Source organism: Triticum aestivum, chromosome 1A (genome assembly GCF_018294505.1).
Source record: "Triticum aestivum cultivar Chinese Spring chromosome 1A, IWGSC CS RefSeq v2.1, whole genome shotgun sequence".
NCBI lineage: Eukaryota > Viridiplantae > Streptophyta > Magnoliopsida > Poales > Poaceae > Triticum > Triticum aestivum.
Window position 1 is genome coordinate 305,002,990 of NC_057794.1, and position 21,290 is coordinate 305,024,279.

Here is a 21,290-nt window from a genome sequence, read left to right on the forward strand (position 1 = left end):
CTTGGTGATAGTGACTAGAGAACTCTGTGAATCACTGTCTTATCTGGAAGACTAACTTCCACTTAATTCAAGTGATTGTAGTACCCAGACATTCTAAGCACATTCTCACTGGCTGAGCAATTCTCCTCCATCTTGTAGGCAAAGTACTTGTCAGAGGTCTCATACCTCTCGACACGGGGTATGAGTCTGAAATATAAATTTCAACTGTTGCAACATCTCATATGCTCTGTGGCGTTCAAAACATTTTTGAAGTCCCGGTTCTTAGCCGTAAAGCATGGCGCACTAAACTATTAAGTAGTCATCATACCAAGCTTGCCAAACGTTCGTAACGTCTATATCTGCTCCTGCAATACGTCTTTCACCTAGTGGTGCATCAAGGACATATTTTTTCTATGCAGTAATGAGGATAATCTTCAGATCACGGACCCAGTCCACATCATTGCTACTATCATCTTTCAACTTAGTTTTCTCTAGGAACATATCAAAATAGGGGAGCTATAACGCGAGCTATTGATCTACAACATAGATATGCAAAACTATTAAGACTAAGTTCATGATAATATAACTTAAGTTCAATTAATCCAATTACTAAAGAACTCCCACTTAAATAAACATCCCTCAAGTTATCTAAGTGATACATGATCCAAATCAACTAACCCATGTCCGATCATCACGTGAGATGGGGTGGTCATAAATGGTGAACATCTCTATGTTGATCATATCTACTATATGACTCATGTTCGACCTTTCGGTCTCCAGTGTTCCGAGACCATGTCTGTACATGCTAGGCTCATCAAGTTTAACTCATGTATTCTCCATGTGCAAAACTGTCTTACACCCGTTGTATGTGAACATAGAGTCTATCACACCCGATCATCACGTGGTGCTTCGAAATGACGAACTTTGGCAACGGTGCATAATCGGGGAGAACATTTTTACCTTGAAATTTAGTGAAGGGATCATCTTATAATGCTATCGCCGTTATAAGCAAAATAAGATGCATAAAGGATAAACATCACATGCAATCAAAATATCTGACATGATATGGCCATCATCATCTTGTGCTTTTGATCTCCATCTCCACAGCATCGTCATGATCGATCTCCATCGTTACCGGCTCGACACCTTGATCTCCATCCTTGCGTCAGGGTCGTCTCGCCAACTATTGCTTCTACAATTATTGCAAATGCGTAGCGATAAAGTGAAGAAATTACATGGCGCTTGCATTTCATACAATCAAGAGACAACCCTAAGGCTCCTATTGGTTGTCGATATTACAAAACATGATCATCTCATACACCAACATATATCACATCATATCTTGACCATATCACATCACAACATGCGCTACAAAACCAAGTTAGACGTCCTCTACTTGTTGTTGCAAGTTTTACATGGATGCTACGGGCTTACTAGCAAGAACCATTCTTACCTACGGCAAAAACCACAATGGTGATTTCTCAAGTTTGATGTTTTAACCTTCTTCAAGGACTGGCCGTAGTCAAAATTGATTCAACTAAAGTAGGAGAAAAAGACACCCGCCAGCCACCTTTATGCAAAACTAGTTACATGTGTGTCGGTCGAACCGGTCTCAGGTGCGTGGACATGTAAGGTTGGTCTGGGCCGCTTCATCCCACAATATCGCCGAATCAAGATAAGACGTTGGTGGTAAGCAGTACGACTATCACTGCCCACAACTCTTTGTGTTCTACTCGTGCATATCATCTACGCATATGCCTGGCTCGGATGCCACTGTTGGGAAATGTTGCATGGAAAACAAAAAAAAATCAAAGCACACGCAAGATCTATCGATGGAGATGCATAGCTACGAGGGGGAGAGTGTGTCTACGTACCCTTGTAGACTGTAAGCGGAAGCGTTAGATAACGCGGTTAATGTAGTAATAAGATGCATAAAGGATAAACATCACATTCAATCAAAATATGTGACATGATGTGGCCATCATCATCTTGTGCTTTTGATCTCCATCTCCAAAGCATCGTCATGATCGATCTCCATCGTCACCGGCTCGACACCTTGATCTCCATCCTTGCGTCGGGGTCGTCTCGCCAATTATTGCTTCTACAATTATTGCAAATGTGTAGCGATAAAGTGAAGAAATTACATGGTGCTTGCATTTCATACAATCAAGAGACAACCCTAATACTCCTATCGGTTGTCGATATTACAAAACATGATCATCTCATACATCAACATATATCACATCATATCTTGACCATATCACATCACAACATGCACTGCAAAAATAAGTTAGACGTCCTCTACTTGTTGTTGCAAGTTTTACATGGCTGCTACGGGCTTCTAGCAAGACCCGTTCTTACCTACGGCAAAAACCACAATGGTGATTTATCAAGTTTGCTGTTTTAACCTTCTTCAAGGATTGGCCGTAGTCAAAATTGATTCAACTAAAGTAGGAGAAACAGACACCCGCTAGCCACCTTTATGCAAAACTAGTTGCATGTGTGTCGGTCGAACCGGTCTCATGTGCGTGGACATATAAGGTTGGTCTGGGCCGCTTCATCCCACAATATCGCCGAATCAAGATAAGACGTTGGTGGTAAGCAGTACGACTATCACTGCCCACAACTCTTTGTGTTCTACTCGTGCATATCATCTACGCATATACCTGGCTCGGATGCCACTGTTGGGAAATGTTGCATGGAAAACAAAAAAAATCAATGCACACACAAGATCTATCGATGGAGATGCATAGCAACGAGGGGGGAGAGTGTGTCTATGTACCCTCGTAGACCGTAAGCGGAAGCGTTAGATAACGCAGTTAATGTAGTCAAACTTCTTCACGCTCCAACTGATCGAGTACTGAATGTACGTCACCTCCGCGTTCAGCACACATTCAGCTTGGTGATGTCCTCCGCCTTCCTCGTAGACCTTAAGCAGAAGTGTTAGATAATGTGGTTGATGTAGTCGAACTTCTTCGTGCTCCAACCGATCGAGTACCAAACATACGACATCTCTGTGTTCAGCGCACGTTCAACTCGGTGACATCCTCTGCCTTCTTGATCCAGCAAGATAGCGAGGTAGTGGATGAGTTCCAGCTGCACGACGGCATGGCGATGGTGATGGTGAAGTGATCTCCGCAGGGCTTCGCCTAAGCACTACGAAAATATGACCGGGGGTGTAAATGGTGGAGGGGGGCGCCGCACATGGCTAAGCAATTGTTCTGGTATGCTAGGCGCCCCCTCCCACATATATATAAGTGGGGGGATGAGGGAACAGCTAGGAGGCACCCCCAAGTAGGCTGAATCCTACTTGGGTTCCCTTCCCAAGTGGCGCCCCTTTCCTTCTTTGAAGTACGGGAGGAAGGAAGGAGGAGGTTCCCCCCCTTTCCTTTCTCTCTTGAGGAGGGAAAGGCAGGAGGGGCCACCCCTCCCCTTTCATTCCCCTAGGGCCGGCCATTCATGTAGAGGGCCGCACCAGCCGCCTAGTGGGCGGGTCCGTCCCCTCCTTCTGCCCATTAAGCCCATACACTTACCGGGGGTGTCCAGAACCCCTTCCGGTGACCCGATGACTACCCGGTGCACTCCGAAACTATTCCAGTGTCTGAATACCATCGTACTATATATATCAATCTTTACCTCTCGACCATTTCGAGACTCCTCGTCATGTCTGTGAGCTCGTCCAGGACTCCAAACAACATTCGGTCACTGTCGGTGTCAAAACCGGCGGATCTCGGGTAGGGGGTCCCGAACTGTGCGTCTAAGGCGGATGGTAACAGGAGGCAGGGGACACGATGTTTTACCCAGGTTCGGGCCCTCTTGATGGAGGTAAAACCCTACGTCCTGCTTGGTTTATTCTTGATGATATGGGTATTAGAAGAGTGGATCTACCACGAGATCGGAGAGGCTAAACCCTAGAAGCTAGCCTATGGTATGATTGTATGTTGTCGTGTCCTATGGACTAAAACCCTCCGGTTTATATAGACACCGGAGAGGGTTAGGGTTACACAAGGTCGGTTACAAAGGAGGAGATATCCATATCCGTACTGCCTAGCTTGCCTTCCACGCCACGTAGAGTCCCATCCGGACTCGGGACGAAGTCTTCAATCTTGTATCTTCGTAGTTCAATAGACCGGCCAAAGGATATAGTCCGGCTGTCCGGAGACCCCCTAATCCAGGACTCCCTCGGTAGCCCCTGAACCAAGCTTCAATGACGATGAGTCCGGCGCGCAGTATTGTCTTCGACATTGCAAGGCGGGTTCCTCCTCCGAATACATCACGGAAGATTTTGAATACAAGGATAGTGTCCGACCCTGCAAAATAAGTTCCACATACCACCGTAGACAGAATAATATTTCCACAAATCTAATCTGCTGACACGTTTTGGCAACATGACATTATGCCATGGCCCGGTAATTATTTGAACTGTTTCCTTTAACTAGCCCCGCACACAACGCGAGGCAGTTTCTTGACACGTCTTGTCAAAGCAAAGATCGTGTTCCCCTTATTACGGGATTCTCATCAATACGGGCGTGGGTAACCCAACCGCGCCATCGATTACGACGCTTGGGGGATAAGCGAGTTTTACTAGGCTAGTGGGGGCGCATAGTTTCGGTCGCCTTATAAAGGGACAAGGTTTAACCTTTTTTCTACCCACGCCTTCTTCCTCCTTGCTCATCCACTCTTGTGCACTCGAGCTCCAAAGCCCAAGCCCACATCCTTCCCCTCAATCTTCTCCAATCATGTCCGGAGCGGGAGGCAAATGGATGGCTTCCTCCGTTACGGAGGGACACATCAAGAAGCTGTGCGGAGCCGGATACTTGGCCGCGAATATAGCGCATCGGCTGCCTGCTGCGGGGTAGATAGTTCCTACCCTTGAACCTCATGATAGGGTAGTTTTCCTCCACCACTTCCTCCGCGGACTGGGGTTTCCCCTCCATCCATTCGTCCGTGGTCTCATGTTCTACTACGGGCTGGACTTTCATGATCTGGCCCCGAACTTCGTCCTCAACATTTCGGCGTTCATCGTCGTGTGTGAGGCTTTCCTCCGCATCCGGCCCCACTTCGGCCTGTGGTTAAAGTCCTTCAATATCAAGCCGAAGGTGGTGGGTGGCCAACAAGCGGAATGCGGCGGAGCCATGGTGGGCAAGATGCCCAACGTTATATGGCTTGAAGGCTCCTTTGTGGAGACAATAAAGGGGTGGCAATCGGCGTGGTTCTACATCACTGAGCCGCGCGACACCAAATGGGTGGCTGCCCCCGAGTTTCGATCCGGATTCCCCACACGGCTCACTTCCTGGAAAGAGAAGGGCTTGTCGTCGGGTTCATCGGTGGAGCTGGACGGACTCCAGAAATGTATCCTGAACATGGCAAGCAAGAAGCTCAAGCTTGTCAACATAGTCCAGGTCATGCTCGTCCACCGGATCCTCCCATGCCAACAACGGGACTTCAACTTGTGGGAGTTCGACCTGGCCCAGCACCAGACTCTGAGCGAGCTCTTCGACACGATGCACAAGGACGTCTGGAAGGTGCTGTTCAAGGGCGCAGAGGTCCCTCCCTCTCTTATCGAGGACCGCGGGTTAAGCGCGAAGCTCCGAGCGCATTCGGTGAGTTCCATACATCTGTTAGGATATTATTTCCCCTGGCTTAACCATGTGCAGGGTCTGATCTCCATGCCTTTGACAGGACTGGGTGGAGACGTCAGGGCAAACTAACTGTCTGGCCCCTCTGCCCAAAGACACTGCGGACGCTCTCCTGACGGAGATGCTAACTCCGGCTCCTTACAAGGTGCTGGAGAAGACCAAGAAGGCCAAGGGAACCCAATAGAGTTCCCGGCGCCAGGCGTTATCGGACTTATCATCCGATAACTCCGCAACGCACTCCTCCCCCGAAGACGAGGAGGAAGATGAAGATGCTCCTCCTCCAGTCGGGGAGACAAGAAAAGGAAGGCTGCCCCTACAGGGGGGCGAAGGGTCCAAGAAGGGAAGGACTCTCCTTACGGACTGCTCCACCACCGCCGCTGAAGGCGAAGACGAGTGGCTGCTCAGGGCCAAGCCCCTGGCGAAGTCGTAAGTATTCGGATACCAGAGTAACTCATAGCATTCCTTTGTTGCACTGCTTCTCCTAATGCCGAATTATGATTATGCAGACCGCCACGAGCCCGTATCGACGTATCGTCGGACGGCTCCCTGGGCTCATCGGATATGGATAGCGATCCGCTTCCGACCGCCACCTTCCCTTTCCCTACGGACAACACCGAGGTATCGTCTCAAGAGGCACCGGGTCGAGGGGAGACAGTCTCGGAGGCGCCTCAAGGTGACCTTCCGGACTCCGGGAGCAGAGGGAACAAGGCCCCTGAGGGCTCTGAGTTCGGCCCTCAGCCGAACACCGCACCGGAACCTCCAGTGGTTCTGGACTCGGGCAGGCGGCCTCCTTCCAAGAGGGGCAAGACGCCTGTGCCGGTGACCTCCGTCCATCCAGAGGCACTGGACAATCTGCTGGGAGCGCTTCGCAACGCTTCCATCGACGAGGGGCACCGCACTATTATGAGTGCGGTGGTCCAGAGGGTTCAGTCCGCCAAGAGCGGACTGACTGAAGCCTGTGCCAGCCTTCTAACAGGCTTTGAGGTAAGTTTTTGAAATATGGGAAAAGTATTACCGCATAGACAGTAGCCCCTGATGCTCTGTTCGGTGTTCATAAAGAAAAGCCGAACAGAGGATCAAACAATATCGTAGGAGTCTAATATAAGTATGTCAATATGCGTATGCAGGCTTGGCTGCTGGCATCTGCCGCACTGACTGCGGAGGTCGCCGCACTGAAGCAGGACCTTAAACGGTCCAAGGACGAGCTCGGCCTTGCCAAGTGGCAGCTCGAGGAGAACAAGGGTAAGTAATACCCTGTCTATAGATATGTATATATAAAAGAAGACGCGATTGCAACATGACAGGATCATCGTAAATTTGCCAGGGGCCACGACCGAGGTGGCGACCCTGAAGCAAGCGCTATCCGAGGCTAAAGACAGAGCGGCCAAGGAGCGCACCGAGCGGGAAAGGCGGGTGGCACAGGTGGGCGAGGTGCAGCAAGAGCTCCAAGCTCTCGTGTCGAAGCATGAGGTGTTGGAGCGTGACTCGAAGACGCGAGAGTCCGAGCTCGCCGCGGCCCTCGAAAGCGCGAAAAATGCCAAGGCTGAAGCCCAAAGAGCCCTCCAGGAGATTGAGGCAATGAAGAAAATAGCGGCGGGTAAGGCATTCCTTATGCATAGCAAGCATGTGAAAGTAAATTACTTGTTACTTACCCGAATCCGGAGCTCTCCAGGAGCGTTTGCAGATTTGCCCCGCAGCGTGTCGGATGCCGCACAATTTTACCAGGCCGAGGAGGGAAGCTCAACGGAGAAGTTGTTCTAGTCTCAGTATACTGGGGCCGAACACCCGGTGCCCATGAGAGACCAGCTAAAGCAGCTGGTCGAGCTACACAAGGTGGCCCGAACAGGCCATGAAGGGCTTTATAGTCCGGATGTGGTCTGGCGACGTCCTTCCCAGCAGCTACTTCGGCCTGGTGACACTACAAAAAAAGGCACATCCGTGACATTTTGGGCCGAACGAATTTTTTTCTGTCATACATATGACACTTCTATGACGATAATTGTGACAAAACCCGGTATCATCATAGATGTGGTGGGCTCCTACTTCTATGACAAAAAATCATGACAGAAAATGGGATTTTCGTCATGGGCGTGCCGGAGACGCAGCTGCATGACATTCTTTGGTCCGTCCATGATGGAAAAAACCATGGTAGAAGCGAGGGGGAGGAAAATTTCGGGGAGTTCCCGGTTATGGTGGGAGGTCGGGGGCCGAGCGATGTGCGTTTCTCTCGTACACGTACGTGCGTGTGTGTGAGGCATTGGCTCTAACTGAACCCGAGCGAGGCGTTGGGCTCTAACTGAACTCGAGCGATTGCACTGCAGGCTACGCGTTACTGAACCCGAGCGATCGATCGATGGCTGTTAACTGAACCCGATCAAGAGATTCCTTGGCTACTGCTGCTAACTAAAGCCGATCGATGGGATGAACAATGAGCATTGCGGCGGGGGGGGGGGGGGGGTTGGTTCCCCGTGGTGTGGTGGAGGGTTGGATGAATAGTAGACAATGGAGGGGTGCCCGTGGAGGGGCGGATGAACAGGACCCCGTGGTGTGGAGGGCAGGATGAACAGTAGACGGTGGAGGGGTGCCCGTGGAGGGGTGGTTGAACAGGACCCCATGGTGTGGAGGGCTGGATGAACAGTAGACGGTGGAGGGGTGGTTGAACAGTAGCCGATGGAGTAGCGCACGGTGGAGGCTGGATGAACAGGAGCCCGTGGAGGCTGGAGGAGGTCGACGGTGGATGAACAGTAGCTCGTGGAGGCTGGAGGGGGTCGACAGTGGAGATGAACAGTATCCCGTGGAGTCCCGTTTTGCGGTACGCCACACCCCTCCCGATGAACAGGACCCCCGTTTCGACCGTAGCGCTCCAACACAAGTCTGTTTCCTCCGTTTTGCGGTACGGCACACCCCTCCCGATCAACAGGACCCCCGTTTCGACCGTAGGAGGTCCGTTTCCTCTGTTTTGCGGTACGCCAGGCCTTGTTTCCATCGCCTCTTCCGTCCAAGCCCTTCCGATGAACACGACCATGCATTCCGTTCCGACCCATTAACACGACGACGACGATGTTTCTCCGTTCCAACCCAGCAATGTACACGAGCCCTCGCCATACGTATGCACGAGTAGGCGTTCGAGACCCGCCTGTATGTACACATACGTGGCTGTATTTTCTTTCTTGCACCCTGGTCGCCTCTACTACGACACGTGCGCGCCTCTACATCCACCAGTATATATGTACGTACACGTTCGCGACCAGAATGACAATGCTATGTATGCTTCGACCAGGTGGTCCCGACTGTCAGGCACTTCCTTGCCTGCGAAGATGTAGGTGGTGGGTCCCAGCAGTTAGGGGGCGAATCGTTTTTTTGCCCGGACACACTTCCTTGCGTGCGAAGGTGTAGCTGGTGGGTCCCAGCACTCAGGGGGGCAACGGTTTTTTCGCGAAATATGGTGGCCCGTCCGGTGGGTCCCTACTGTCAGGTGGAGGAATCATTATTTTCCGCGTAATAAGGAGGCACTTCCTTGCTGCCACCGTGGACCCAGCTGTCAGCCTCTCCACATACAGTCCATGTCCGATGGAAGTCATTCCTTGACCATGTTGACCACGCCGCGCCGAGAGCACCAGGGCGGTGGACGACGGCGAGGCCTAGGAAGGGGACGATGCGGAGCCGGTGAAGACGCGGCAGTGGATGCCCACGCGGAGAGGAGTATGAGGGTTCACTCGTTCGACTGTGGTGTGAGGCTGCCATCGCCGCAGGGCCTGGCCAGTGGTGGGAATAGTAGGGGGCGGTGAGGCCTCCGCGGCAGCACAGCCGACCACGGGAGGCAGGAGCAGGCAGCACGACCGGCGCTGCTTTGGGCGGCTGGAGCAAGAAGACCAGAGGTTGAAGAAGCACTACGGCCATTGGATGGACATCGTACAGTCACTGGAGCTAGAATCGTTCATATTGACTAAGTTGACAAAGCCCTTCGTCCCCGTCACCTTAGTAGACCCACAAGTCAGCCTCCCACCAAGGTGGGTCCCTGATAGCCGGGGGAGTATTCATTTTTTTATGCGTAATAAGGAGGCACTTTAGGTGGGTCCGAGCTGACAGCGGGGGGAACGTTTCGACTATAGGAGGCCTCGCCGTCGCCGGAGAATAATAGCAGGTGTGGGTGAGTAGAGGGATGGCTAGGCCAGTGCTGGGAGTACAGTGGGGCGGTGAGGCCTGCGCGGTAGCAGAGCCGGCCATGTTGAGGAGGGAGCAGGCAGTCCCGCCGGTGCCTGTTTGAGCGGCTGGAGCAGGAAGAGCAGAGATTGAAGAAGCACGACGGCCGTTGGATGGCCATCCAACAGTCACTGCTTGTGCGTCAACCTTTTTTTAGGGAAGCCTCAAATCTGTGGGAAACATCATACAACCCATCTGCCATTATTTCTAATAATTTACAGCCCATTTGCTAATTATTAAGGTTTTTTTTGGATCCCATATTCTTTTTGTTAACATTACAGCCCATATTGTGGCCACGGTTAAAAAATTATACGAAATTTTGCATATTTCGGTGCGGTCCGAACTGTTTTTAATCCCAAAATTTCGACTCACATTCAAATTGATTTTAAAAATAAATGTATATCAATATAAAATCTAACAAATTCTCCACGCATAAAAATTAATGTAATTTCAAATCTCGAAATGAAAAAAGATATTTGAAACTAATTGCCGGTTTGATGTGTTTTAAAAATGTATAGCCCATTTCTCATTACTGATGGGCCATTTTCTCAGCCAGCCGAATGAAAGCTCTCCTCCTCGTCTTGAAAGATTTGCAGCCCAACAGGCCTGACAAAGCGACTTACTTGGCAAATCACAAAAAAACTGGGCTGTGGCCGTGGACCCAGCTGTCAGCCTCTCCACGTACAGTACTCTTCCGATGGAATGTCGTTGACCACGTTGACCACGCCGCGCTGAGAGAACCAAGGAGGTGGACGACGGCGAGGCCTAGGAAGGGGACGACGCGGAGCCGGGGAAGACGCGGCAGTGGATGCCCACGCGGAGAGGAGTACGAGGGTTCACTGGTTCGGCTGCGGTCGCCGCAGGGCCTGGCTAGCGGTGGGAGTAGTAGGGGGCGATGAGGCCTCATCGGCAGCACAGCCGGCCACTGGCGCTGGTTTGGGCGGCTGGTGCATGAAGAGCGGCGATTGAAGAAGCAGCAGGACCGTTTGATTCAAATCCAACGGTTACTGCTGCTAGAATCGTTTGTTGACTAAGGTTACAAGCCCTGCGTACGCGTCAACTTAGTAGGCCCACGGGTTAGCCTCCCAACCGGTGCGCCCCAGATGTCAGTGGGAGGAATCATTTTTTTTTCGCGTAATAAGGAGGCAGTTGATTGCGTGCGGCCAGGCCAGCGGTGGGAGTATGGTGGGCCGGGGAAGCCTGCGGGGCATCATAGCGGGCCACAAGAGGAGGGATCAGGCAGTCCCGCCGGCGCTAGTTTAGGCGGTTGGAGCAGGAAGATCAGAGATTAAAGAAGCACGTCGGCCATTGGATGGACATCCAACACTAACTGCTGCTAGAATCGTGTGTTCACTGACAAAAGCCTTTCGTAAACAAGTCAGCCTCGAAATCCGTGGCGTGTACAACCCATTTGCTATTATTTTTATATTTTTTACTCATTTTCTAATTCATATGGAATTTATTGCAGCCCGTTTTCCATTTTTAGAATTGCTGGCCATTTTCTGGTCAGTACCAGGGTCAAAAAATTAACTAAATATGTGGGAAATTTTGAAAAATTGCAAATTTTTGCTGGGGAACGAAATATTCCTAATCCAAAAATTAATAGCCACAGTAAAACAAATTTAAAAATAAATTAGTACTATGTCATGTTAAATCCAATGAAATACGTATAAGATATCAGTGAAGAACAAAAACAAAAAAAGAAACTTATATCCCATTTGCTATAATTTTTTTGGAATTTTCAACCCCTTTTGATATTACTTTTAACAGACATTGACCATACTCTTAAGCCAGGCCGGAATGCATCCCTCCTCGTCTTGAAAGATTTGCAGCCCAGTAATTCGGAGAAAACAAATAGGCCTATCTTGGGTATTCTTCAAAAAGAAATACTGGGCTAGCTATTTTCCCAAAGAACTCGTGCATGAGCATTTATCTTTATTTATTTATTTATTTATTTACTTATTTATGTTTAGGGGACCATGAGCATGTACCTGGGCCGGATTCATGTGAGAGCCTCCCTTCCAGTTAATTATGGGCTTCTCTATTGGGCGTTCATCAGTGGGCTGCATGTTATCAACAAGTGGAAAATGTGTTCCGAGTTTCAAAAAAAATGTGTTCCGTACGATAAATAGTATGCGCTACGTACGGTACGGGGCACTAAAGGATCGAACCGTGCAACGACTTCCAAAACATTGTGTTTGTCATTCTAACAACACATTTATTCAACCAACAGACGAAATATACTACTGATTGTACATTGAAAACAACAGCAGCAGCAAACAGACAAAATATACTACTAATTGTACACGTCCGCTTAGTAGGCCCACAAGTCAGTCACCAAATCTGACGGGTCCCAGCTGTCAATGGGATGAATAATTTTTTTCGCAAAACAAGGAGGCACTTCCTTCCATGCGAAGATACAACCGGTGGGTCCCAACTGTCAGGTGGAGGAAACATTTTTTTAGCTTAATAAGGAGGAACTTTCCTTGCGTGCGACCATGGACCTCATGGGTCCCAGCCGTCAGGCTCTCCATGTAAAGTCCTCTTCCGATGACTCTCGTTTGTTGACCAGGCCGCACCGAACGCAGCGAGGCGGTGGACGACGGCGAGGCCCCGGACGGGAACGACTCGGAGATGGGAAACGCGGCAGTGGAGTTGCAGATTGAGAGGAGGAGAAGGGTTATAACTGGTTCTATTGCGGAGTGGGGCTGTAGTCTGTGGAGAATAACAGGAGGTGTCGAGGGGTGGAGAGATAGCCTGGCCGGCGGTGGGGTAGCGCTTCGCAGCGATGCGTGCTAAGCAGAGCTGCTAGCTGCCGGAGGCCAGACCAGGCGGTCCCAGCGATACTGGAGGAAGAAGACGAGAGATTGAAGGTGCATGCCGGCCGTTGGATATAAATCCAATGGCTGTGGATGACAAAATCATTTGTTGACCAAGTTGACAACGCCCTGCGTAGGCTTCGACCTATTGGCCCACATGTCAGCCTGCAAAAATGTGGCATATATTTAACCCATGTTTTCTAGAATGTACAGTCCATTTGCTGGGCTGGGTGAACAAATAATTTCGTGTCAATCAGGCCCATTTATATTTTCTAAGAAATCCCAGCCAATTTGCACTTCCTTGAAATACACGTATTAGGTGGGCTCGTTATATATACGTATAATGTTATGTTAGAAGGAGCAATTAATATCAAAGAATAAACCGGAGAGGCACATTTTATATATATATAATTAAGAAATTAGTGAGTTATTGCTCAAAATAAAAATGAGCGCATTATTATTAAATTGGTCCTTAAAATCTTCGCAATCACCAGGATTTTCCTTGCGTGTGAGTCAAAAACAACCAGGATTTTCCTTGCCTATGAGTCAAAAACAACCAGGATTTTCCTTGCCAACTTCCGTTAAACATTTACTCTTATAAGTTGCGATGTTTTTATAATGTATATATAAGTCTCTATAAAATATACGATAATAGTAATAATATAAATATATATATATAATGTGGTTAGAAGGGAAAACATAAATTGGACACAACATTACTTTTATAAGAGACCTGCGTTTTATACCCCACAGTAGGCATACTAACAAGTTCACACACAAATACAATAGAAAAGGTAAACGTTCATATCAAACTCAAGTTCACAGGACACGTTCATATCCATAGCCAACATTCACAATCAACAACTCAAAAGATTCATATATACACAAGATCAGCATATCTATGCATCCAAATGATTGATAGATCACACGACAATATTCATACATAATTTACAAAAAGATTTAGATATACACATGTTCAGTATGTTTATGCATCCAAATGATTGAGATCACAACCAATATGATCCATGAACAAACTTTAATTACCTAGGGTACGGACTGGTAAATGGTGTTCAATTGGAGGTACTTCTTGCTAAAATTAGTTCTTGTACGAGTAAACTTTCGAGTACATAAGAGGCAACACAGACAATCTGAACTTTGCTTGTAGGTTTATCCTCAAATAGTGGCCTCATGCCGAGGGAGGTTTGAGCAACTTGGCCACTACTTTCATCCAACCAGTTTACTGGCTCATCTTGGTCCTGTATCTCGCCAAAATTCTACATTGCAGACGAGAAAGGAGGCGGTTGAGAAAATGAACCACCCAAATTTTTTGTGCAGTTCACCTGAAATGGAGCATCCTTGGCGTGCAGACTGATTAAGTGTCAGATGAATATAAGCGTCAACCAACTTGTCCGGAATCTTTAGACTCCATGCCATATAGTTCGCTACCATATGTGCTGATAACCAAAAGGCACAAGTTGGGACCAAAGGCTGGACTGTGTTTTTCTGGGCTATGCACCAAGCAATATTTTTGGCGTTCACTCTCCTAACACTTGGAGTTTGACAATTGGTTGACGCCGGTTGATACTCGAATGAATATAGGCACTTCTTGTCACCATCTGATCATTTCGTGCATTTCTACTAAAATCACCCGATGTAATGATTTGCCTGCGAGTTCAGGCTCCAAATTACTCCTTTATGAAATCGGCAAACAGTAGCACAATACCAAATTACCAATACATATGACAGGCACAATAATCAGGATAAAGAACAGTACCAACCTGTGTGAGGTAGCATATCAATTACTATTTCCTTTGACTGGAAGCCGAGATAAGCCAAGCGACTGACAGCAAAGGAAGAAAGCATGCGGAGTTTAGCGACTGACAGGAAAGGACGGAAGCTATCGAGGCAATGAATCACCCAAAGTTTTTGTGCAGTTCCACCAAAATTGAGCATCCCTGTTGGCACATATATTGAGAGAGTGAGATTACTGTAATAGTGGGACTAGTTTATGAAACATACACTAACAAATAGAAGCACCCTCATTATCTTAATGGGTAAAGTTAGCAACATAGTAGTCTTGCTTAAAGAGAGGTATTAGTTTATTTAATCAGTGCCAATTAGCTCAACTCAACACTCAAAGCATTGCCATTTATCATAGGTTGCAAAACTTTAACATGCAAAGATAAAGGAGTTTCTCATAACAGTAGCACGATACAAATAGAGATGACAGCAAACTAATATGGATGAAGGCCTTAGGCCCGTACCAACTTGAGAAAAAAAGCTTATTCATGTAGTCCCATAAGAGATGATAAAGCACTCACTGGAATCACACAATAGTATATATTTTTGTGCACTTCAAATGTATGGTTGAAATCACTCTTGTTTACCAGTGCTGAGATTATATCGAAAGATTATCAAGAACTTCCAGCAGAGTTAAAGCACTGGCTGGGATACAGTTCATTGTATTGTCTTATGTAGTTCCATTTAATGTATGATTGGCACAACATGATCCCTGTTTGCACAAGTAGGAACAAGGTGAAACCTTCATTAGCTTAGTGAGAAAGGATAGGAAGACATTAGCATATTACTCAACCAGTAGCATCAAATTCATGATGGACAATACGCAAAACATTGCCTCATTGAACCAATGGCAATAAATTGACATGCAAAACAATAACACTATTATGTCATGACACTAATAATATTCCCTCCCTGCTCCACCACATGATTCACCTCCATAGACAAACATACACACGTACATGATTCATCATAGGGTCCTACTAAAGATTTGTTTAACTCCAACAGGAAAATTAGGCAGTAATAAATTAGTGGTACTTAAGTACTCCTAATTAATTAAGTGAGACAGAGAAGTGGAAGGGCTCCCTGGAGGATCGTCTCACATGTAAGGTAGTCGTTGCTGGAGCCCTTGAATGGCCTCGACTTGAGGCCTCTGGCTTCAGCAAGATTGCCTTGGCACTGTTTATTCTTCTTCTTCTTCTTCCTCTTCATGCTTTGTTTCTCTTTCTCCTCACCAGTTGGTGAAACCAAGTACATGATTCGCCTTCTAATTCAGAATTGGTTTTGTCAGTGAGGGAGTACAAGTGTACTAGTAAAAACATCATTATTTTCTCATGGCAGTCAGAAAATAGAGATGAACACATGCATTAAATATCATTCTTGCCTAAAGGAAGGTTATGGCGCCAATATGGATGATGAGGATTGGAACACAGATCTCCCTTTGTGCAGTTCCACCAAAATGAACCAACTGTTCCATTCTGATATTCCAGTTAAATAGCACAAAAGTCACTTCTTTTAAGAAGAGTTTTGTGAAGTGCACCAAAAGGTCACAACAGCAGCCAGGTGAATTGGATATCCCTGTTTGCATAAAAAGGCACATAGGAAACAGTCAGAGTCTCAAACAATTATAGGCAAAAACATTTGGCTAAACATGTCATGGCTTATAACAGTGGCATGGCTTCATTTTTACCAGGGACATTAGATTAAGAACAGCTAAGGCTGCGTTCGGTTCACAGGTTTGGTGCAGGATTTTCGTAGGAACATATTCCTACGGTATTCTTTCCCTTCCAACCGTTCGGAACACGGGAAAGGTGAATAGTGTTTCATAGGAAAGCTGGTCTGGTAGTACTGATTCCATAGGATTAGAAACATCCACGCGCTGCTCATTTTTTGGGCGGAAGCCCGAGGCAGGCGCTCGCTGCCATGCGTTAGACATGTTGCTGTGCTGTGTTGCCGGAATAAAAAATCAACCTATGTGTGGTACGTGAGGTGAGGACAAGAGTAGTCACTGTGCATCTGAATAAACAAATAGCATCTCATACTGCCAAGCATGCTACTCTAAAAAAACAAATCTGTACATTTCGTAGTCCACCCGAACACATTCTCTTGAGAGTTTCCCCCGGTTCGCTGTTCCATAGTTTTATACCTACATTCCTTTCCTATTCCTCTATTTTCATCAAGACCTATGTTTTCTGCCCCTTTATTCCGAACGGAGCCTAAATATTTGGTATAAGGGCATGGGACAGTGGGTGCACCAGCAGTCCAGCACCATGTACGTAAATAGGGGCATAAGTGGTGATTCATATTTTGTTGCCCCAAGAAACAAACATCCAAGAAACATATCTGGGTTGGTCCCATTTTTGTTCACCCTAGCCACCTACTCCTATGTGTGGATAGCAAATCTAGTCCTGGTCATACCACTGTGTACAATGTTACCCCTGTATTTCCCTTTTCGACCAAGAGACTGGTTGGATGACCAGTCTATACTACTTTCACCCCCTTTCCTTCCTGTTTGTACCAAGTACGATGTACATACTAAATTCCCCCACCCCCACTTTATTTATTGTTTGAACCAAGTAGTACAAGATTCAACTCCATGAAGTAGCTTTACCTCTAACAATAGAAGAGAAAAAAAATGTGACATTGGACCATCCGATCGAGAGGGGCTGAGAGGTAGAAAATGATGCACATGCAGCGACATAGCGAGCTAGGGAAGTAGAGCTAAGGCGGTTTCGAACGAAGATATACCTGGAGGTCGTCGGGATGTGGATAGGTGGGCGGCGGGAGGCCGGATCCGCCCACAGGCAACGACGAAGGGATCAGAGGACCTCCCGTGCCGACGCTCGGCTAGAGCTAATGGTGCGGCCGGCAGTGGGTCTCCTCCCTCACTGTCGACGATGGCCTAAACACTGCCCCTCCTCTCCTTCACCGGCGGAGGGGGATACGTCCGGATCTGAAACCAGCGGTGAGGATAGAAAGCCAGTGTTTTTTGAAGGGAGAAAGACAATGTTACTACCCCTATCTTGTTTAGATCTGGAGAGGATGAGAGTGTGTTAATAGAGAAACCCTATCAAGCAAGCGCGGAGGCTCCAGCCTATATATACGTAGTGAGCAACCCTAGCAAGCAACCCTAGCAAGCAAGCAACCCCTATCTTCATCAACTCGTACAAGACCGAGAAATTTGATTACTACAATGCCCTCTCCCTCGCGGACTGAGCTCCGGTGCCTTAACTGCACCTGCCTTTGGCTGCATGAGAGGAGGGCCAACCACCTGTTGGGCCCACCTGTCATAGATGCAAAGGCAGGAGCAGTAAGTAGAAGCTTTCACTACACGCTATCCCTCCCGCACGAGGTGGACGAACATGCAGCAGTGGATTCGATACTGTAGAAGTAGGAGTAACATCATTGTTCGTCTTCTCGAAGAGGCGAAGAGCCAAGCGCAACCCGAACGTGGCAGTTGCGAATGCTCGCGTGGTGCGGTTCCTTGGAGTACTAGCCAGGCTCTTGCATGAGACAAAATTGCTATTGTTTAACAATTAAACTCCATTATCCATTGGTTGATACTCATTCTACATAGGTCCACATGCTTAGCACCGTTTCCTCCTGGGGTCACCAATGTTTATTTGCTAATTAATAGCATTGCATGCAATGAACTAGCCATTGCAAGTCATTAAAAGCATGCACACCTCTCATCTCTTATTGGTTGATATGTCAAGAAACAAGAAACAAGGTGGAAGTTAATGCACCGCGCCTAAGTGTTTTGGGACTACGTATTTGGTTTTTATAAGATGACTTACTCACCTAGACGGAGGGAGTAGTATAGCCCTGTAAACCGGAAAGGAGTATTTGCCTTTCTAGAGATTTCAACAAGTGACTAGACTACACCATGTGCAGTACTCCCTCCCTTCCAGTTTATAGGGCTCAAATCTCAAATCTCATGAACCAAGGGATTTTGCGATTGGAGTAATGTATCTCGTACTTTACAAAACTACCCTAATTAAACTCATGCATTAATTATGTAGTTCTCTCGTTTTCCTCTCCGCCTTGGTCATGGTGCACAATATTGAGCACTCCTACTCCCTCCTCTCCGGTTTATAGGGCTTATCTCAAAATCTTAGTTTTTTCATTTTATAAGGCTCAATTTGGTTGTTCCCCATCACAAGTTCAGATTCCAATGTGCATTAAATAAGTGCATGCATGTATTACGAGAAAATTGACCAATGCATGTACTTTATGCATGCATGCATTGCAATTAATACATTGGTAAACATACATTTTTTAAGAAAACAAGAGCATTAATTGGGTGCTTTGGCAAATTACAAAAAGGATTCCACCACTCACCATCTACCTTGGTTGGTGAAATTTTTGAATTGAGCCCTATAAACCAGAAAGGAGGGAGTATATGACTAGCCGCTCTATCTAAATGTGGGACATTTCAAAGCATCCGGGCCCGCGTGCCATCCACCAAATCACAGCGAGGTGCTACAGTCGAGACTCACCTGTCACCCTGGTGTGGCCATCATGACCCCTCATATCACAAAACGCACACCTTTACCAGCAGTGGTAAGGTGGCCTCCAAGTTGGACTGGACGAAGCAACCATCATTTCACTGGAACGCTCGTTCAAGCCCTTTCTTACCTTTCTTGAAGAAAACCTCACTCCAGGCTACTCACTTCTGCCATTTTTCTTCTGTACCAATGAAGGAAAGGTGGGCGAATCAGTTATGCTGCTATATTTTCATGCCAAGAAACTTCTTTTTGCGAAGCACCGACCGATTCTCACATCCTATTCTTTTCCCGTTTTCATTGCGATTGTGGTTTCCTTTCGATTGCTTTTTGTTTGTCAGTTCATTGATGGATCCTGGAGCACAAGGCAAAGAGTTGCCGGCGGACAACCCAATGGAGAGAACGATCTCCAGGAAGCGAGCACCGACCAACGAGTTGACCATATTGGCGGGCCAACCCATGGAGACGAAGAACTCCAAGAAACAAGCACTGGCCCAAGAGTTGAGGACGTTGGTGGACGAACTCCTCAAAGAAAGTTGGAAGAACATCAATGGCCCCACCGTGCCTACCCCAGGAACTCTGATTGCCACCTATGTGAGGCTCAGGACCGAGTTTGAGGAGATAGTCGCCGTTGAGAAGCAGTATTCCCCTGGCAAGGTGATGGCTCCCATCGAGGACGAGGAGATGGCCCCCGGAGGGATGAGATCCCCCGGTGAGCTGCACAAGGTAAAAAATAATGGCTTATTACCATAGTTGTGGTTTTTGATTATTTGTAATGTGCTTGCTAATATGTTAGGGTTGTGTAGGTGCCGGTGGACGTCCTTGATGATTCCGATGTCGTGGCCCGTCCTGTTGGCATCGCCCCGGAGATCGATTCCGATGCCGTTGTCCATCCTGTGGACATCGCCCTAGAGATCGATTCCGATGTCGCAGTCAGTCTTGCGGACATCGCCCCAGAAATTGATTCCCATGCCGCTGTCCGTGCTGTGGTCATTGCCCGAGAGATCGATGACAAGAAATAGTTGGTCGCGCTAATCCTTCAGGGTAGTTTTGCATTGCCCTGTGTTTAATTACCAGAATGATGCGTGTTATCAAACCATCTTAGGGCTAGTGCACTGTCTTGTGTGGGCGGATCTTGCTACTTTTGTTTGATAGTGAATCATGCGAACCCTCTTCGAGTTATGGAAACAGATGTATCCTCACCAGCTTTTGATGTAATATATGGCATGATTAGATGTAAGTTTGAACTGTTTATCATATCAGTAGGGCTTGTTTGATGATTCTTGGTGTTAGTAGGCTAGCTACTGTGTGAGCTATAGTACTTGCAAAACACTCACCGAAGATAAACGTTGGGGCTGATGAGCTCGTGGTACGCTTATACTTATCCCTCGTCGATCAACCAATAGCACTAGCTCCTAAAATTGTAGGCTTAGCGATCGATGACCTAGGCGGGCTAGTTTGGCCTAGTGGGTTCAGTGATATGACGTGCAACACAAAATCATAGCAGTGCAGAGACGTGCTCCCTCCGTTCCAAAATAGATGACCTAGGCAGGCTAGTTTGGCCTAGTGGGTTTCAGTGATATGACGTGGTACAGTGCCGTCCATTCTTTGCGTGTGGTAGCAGTATTGCGGGTACAGTAAGTTTTCTTGAAGGAGCGGAATTCAACGAAGTCATGATGGTTCCTTCATCCGAACAACTTATAGTGGGAAAGGTTGGGCCTACGATACGACCATGGTAGACCAGGATAATTTTGTGCATGGCAGGTGGACGAGGATTGTCGACGTCCCACATGTCGGCGAATGAAAGTATTCTTTCCGATATAGAGGACGAGCAACGAGTATTTATTGTTTATTTTTGATGAAAGCTACTGTCTCCACTATTACAACGGAGGAGTGTGAAACACGGCAGCCCAGTGAACTTGGCATGTGCACCACTCCCTCCTTCCTCATGTAATGCCCAGGTTACAGCTTTTTCTCACTTTCTATCTATCTATTTCCTCTCAAATGTTTTTTTACCTTTCTTTTTTAAGACACAATTGTTTTTATGCCTTTTTTAGAATTATTATTTTTATACCTAGGAGCACGTGTAGAGACGGGCTCTTGCAGAGCCCACTCCTTGACTTTGTCAATGCCTCTCTCTCCTCCACATAAGGAGTACTACTTGCTATGCATCCATGCGGCGGGCAGCTGGCGTCTTGAGGGGCCAGGGCAATGAGAGCAGGCTCCGGAAGCGGTCCGGACTCTAGCATAATTTTGGTTTTTACAGTGTTTCTTTCTCCATTGACAGGAAGGCCCGCGTAGATAGATAAAGAACACGAGCTGATGAGGCGCATGCGGACTGTTTGACT